The following is a 4,037-nucleotide window of genomic DNA, read 5'->3' as shown; positions in this document are numbered from 1 at the left end:
GAAAAGAGTGCCTGGGTGGCTCAGTCGGTTACGCGCCAACTTCAGCTCAGGTCATAATTTTACAGTTTGTGGTTTCAAGTCCCTCATTGGGCTCTATGCTGACAGCTCAGAGCGTGGAGCCTGATTCAGATTCTGTGTCTCCCTCTCTCTCTGCCCCTCCCCTGCTATGCTCTGTGTGTGTCTGTCTCTCTCAAAAATAAATAAGCATTAAAATTTTTTTAAAGAAAATAAAATGATAAAAGTATGTTTCAGCCCATTCAGGCTGCTATAACAAAAAAATACCACAGACTTGGGGGCTTGTACACAGCAAAACTTTACTTCTCACAGTCCTGGACACTGGAGGTCTGAGATCAGGGTGCCAGTGTGTTGGTGAAAGCCCCTTTCATTGCACCCTCACTTGGTAGAAAGGGGACATGGCTCTCTGGGGCCTCTGTGGGGTCTCTTTCAAAAGAGCACAAATTCCTTGCATGAGGGTTCCACCCCCGGGATCTCATCACCTCCCCAGCTCCAGCTCCTAACCCCATCACACTGCGCATCAGGATTTCAACACGGGAATTTTAGGGGGCTACAAACATTCAGACCATAGCAGAGTACTAAGAAAAAAATGAAGCTTTGGAAGTAATCTCAGAGAGAAGGCCTAAGGAGCACAGAAAACCTAGAAGCCACAGAACGCAAAATGATAAATTGGACTATATGAAAATTTAAACATTTGACATGGCAGGAATTCCTATAAACAAAGTCAAAACCAAACGGTAAACTGGGGAAATATTTGTAATGCATATCACAAAGTGCCGATTTCCTTAACACATTAAGACATCCTGATAGCCAGAAGGAAATATGTGAACAATCCCGTAGAAAAATGATAGAAATGAACAAATAATTCATAGAAAAGGGAATATGATTGATTCTTAAATATTGGAAAAAGATGTTCAACCTCACTCATGAGACGGGAAATGCAAATTGAAATGACACACTGTTTTTTTTACTTAACAGAATGGCAAAAAAGAAAATGTCCAATAACACTGTGCTGGCAGTGCTTGGGGGAACTCTCCCACACTTCCCCATGTGATTAGTAGGAACACAAAATGAAACAGCCTTTTTGAGGAATATTTTGGTAGCATCCATCAAGAAGTTAAAATCACATTTCCTTCAATTTAGCGATTCCATTTTTTGGAATTTAATCTACTGATATACATTCACAGGTGTGATGTTAGGTATATTCAAGGATATTTATTACAGCATTATTTGTAGTAGAAAAGGACTGGAAACAAAGCAAATAACCATCAAAAGGGACATCCGTGCCTCAGACTAGTGTGCGGTTATTAAAAGGAATGAGGCTGCTCTACATGCACTGATATGTTAGAATTTCCACGACGCAGGGGCCCCTGGGGGGCTCAGTCAGTTAAGCGTCTGACTTCAGCTCAGGTCATGATCTCATGATTCATGAGTTTGAGCCCTGTGTCGGGCTCTGTGATGACAGCTCAGAGCCTGGAGCCTGTTTCAGATTCTGTGTCTCCCTCTCTCTCTGCCCCTCCTCTGTTCATGCTCTGTCTCTCTCAAAAATAAATAAACATTAAAAAAATTTTTAGAATTTCCATGATATAGTAAGACCAAAAAACTAGGCCAAGTCCAGAGTATGTAACATGCTTTAATTTGTACTAAAGCAAAGACTACATAGATGAGTATATGCCTCCAGAAGGATCACAAGACTCTGACAATAATGACTGAGGAAACAATTTCTGTAGAACAGGAGTGGTCAGGAAGATTTACTTTTCATTAATTGTTTTTCTGAGCACTTGGAGTAACTAAGTAAGAAGAAGATGGTAGCTTTGGAAAGGGACTCTAAGAAGGCCAACGAAGGACACTGGAAAAGGAGCTGGCTTCAATGCAAAATTGGCTATTTGTCCACAAGAATGATCTGGCAGACCAAGATGGCTGCCAGATGCACAGCCTTCCTCAAGAATGTCTGGGCCAGTGCGGTCATGTCCTTCACCACCGGGGGCCTTGCTATAATTCTGCCCCCTTTCAGCCCCCACAGCAATCACACCATCATGATCAACCAAATCAACCAGTGCCCCTCTGATATGATGGGCATGTACCCCAGCTGCCAGTCATCCCAGGGTCTCCTGGGTCCAAGCTTGGAGTGGCTGAAGAAACTGTTGAGTACCTCTGTCGATAGGGAAGAGGCCCCCTTACCTGGTGCCCCCCAATAAAAACTTGTTGGTTTTTTCCCAACCACAGGAAAAAAAAAAGAAAAGAGAATGACCTGGCAGAGTTACCATATGACCCACCAATTATACCCCTGGGTATCCATCTGAAAGCAATGAAAACATATGTCCCCCAAAATTTATATAGGAATGTTCATAGCAGCATTATTCATAATAGCCAAAAAGTAGAAACCCCCCAAAATATCCACCACTGATAGATGGTGGGCACAAAGTAAATGTGGGATATCCATACAATGGGATGTTATTCAGCAATAAGAAGAAATGAAATAAAGGATTCATGCTACAGTAGGAACAAATCTTGAAAACATTTTGCAAAGTAAAAGACGTCTGTCAAAAAGAACACATGTCATTTGATTCCATTTGTATAAAATGTCCAGAATAGGAATGTCTAGAGGCAGAGGCTGTAGAGGTCACTGGAGCTGTGGGAGGGAGCTGGTGGAACATGGGCAGTAGGCACTACAGGGGCTGGGCTGATGGAAATGCTCTCAAGTTCATTATGGTGATGGCCACACACCTCTGTGAATATACTTAAAAGCCACTGAATTGCACATTTTAAAGTTTATTTATTTTGAGAGAGAGAGAGAGAACACATGTGTGCTCAGCACGTGCATAAGCCAGTAAGGGGCAGAGAGAGAGGGAGAGAGTTGCAAGCAGGCTCCATGCTGTTAGCGCAGAGCCAAATGTGGGCCTCAATCCCATGAATGGTGAGATCATGACCTGAGCTAAGATCAAGAGTCAGACATTTAACTGACTGAGTGGGGTGGCCCTGAATTGCACATTTATAATAAGTGCACTATATGGTATATGAATTGTATCTCAGTAAAGCTATTGTAGAAAATAAGAATGATCCAGATTTTCCTGGAAGTGAGAGCTGAACCCAGGCCCATGGTGACCAGAGTTCCGTTCCCTGGAGTCAGGTGGGGCTAAGCTAAGGGAAGTCATGCTCATTCACTCCTCTACCCCAGAGCCAGGGCAGGGGCCCTGCCAGTGGGTCCTGAGGGCTGCAGATTTGCAGAGTATGTCACCCCAACATATGACTCTAGGAGTTCAGGACATGCTACCCTAGGAAATGCAGCTTCGGTATACTGATCATTTGGATTGGAGGGCACTTAGAAAAAACAACAAATGCAGGGCAAGGATTTCTTTGAATTCTCCTCATTTGCCTAAAGATAGGTCCTCCAAAGAAACGCAACTGTCATAAATCCCCTCCATGGGAGTTCCATCAACCACAGAAGATTGACTCTTATCACAGAGAGAGAAACTAGAAGTCAACACTACACTAGACAGAGTTGGTCACCAACTATCATACCTCTCATCCATTCTTCTAAGGACCTATTCAACTTTCTGAAAAATCGATTTCTCTCCCCTAAGATCATATACATCACCCTTCCCCTTTCCTTATTAAGATGGTATTTAATCTTGAATTTTATGCACCCTTGGGGTCTTCTCCATTTTCCCCTAGGTATCTCCCATGAATCCAGGAGGTATATACATTAACAAACTTCTGTTCATTCTCTTGTCAATCTGTCTTTTACTACAGGGGTCTCAGCCAAGAGGTCAGAAGGCTTGAGGGAAATTACTCTTCCTTTTCTACAGGGCCTGGGCCCCAAATGAGCCCCTCCATTGCTGTTCAGGGGCAGGAGGGAGTGTTCCTGGGGTTCTGGAATGAGGAGAGCTGTGGCACTTCTTTGTGGCCTTTTCCAAAGGCTGAGGGGCTCTCAGCAGACCGTGTCTGGGGCTGGGGAGAGAAGGGCACAGGGGAAGGGAATAGAAAGCAAGTCCAGTAATTCCACCACTTCCAAGGACCAG

The 4,037-nt window shown here is 43.7% G+C and overlaps 1 pseudogene; it reads left to right on the top strand.

The window, feature by feature from the left end:
- Nucleotides 1–1,931: 1,931 nt before the first annotated feature.
- Nucleotides 1,932–2,213, top strand: LOC115275120 (annotated as a pseudogene).
- Nucleotides 2,214–4,037: the final 1,824 nt, after the last annotated feature.

Source organism: Suricata suricatta, chromosome 2 (genome assembly GCF_006229205.1).
Source record: "Suricata suricatta isolate VVHF042 chromosome 2, meerkat_22Aug2017_6uvM2_HiC, whole genome shotgun sequence".
NCBI lineage: Eukaryota > Metazoa > Chordata > Mammalia > Carnivora > Herpestidae > Suricata > Suricata suricatta.
The sequence above is the reverse complement of the archived record's forward strand: the minus strand, read 5'-3'. Positions and strand labels throughout refer to the sequence as shown.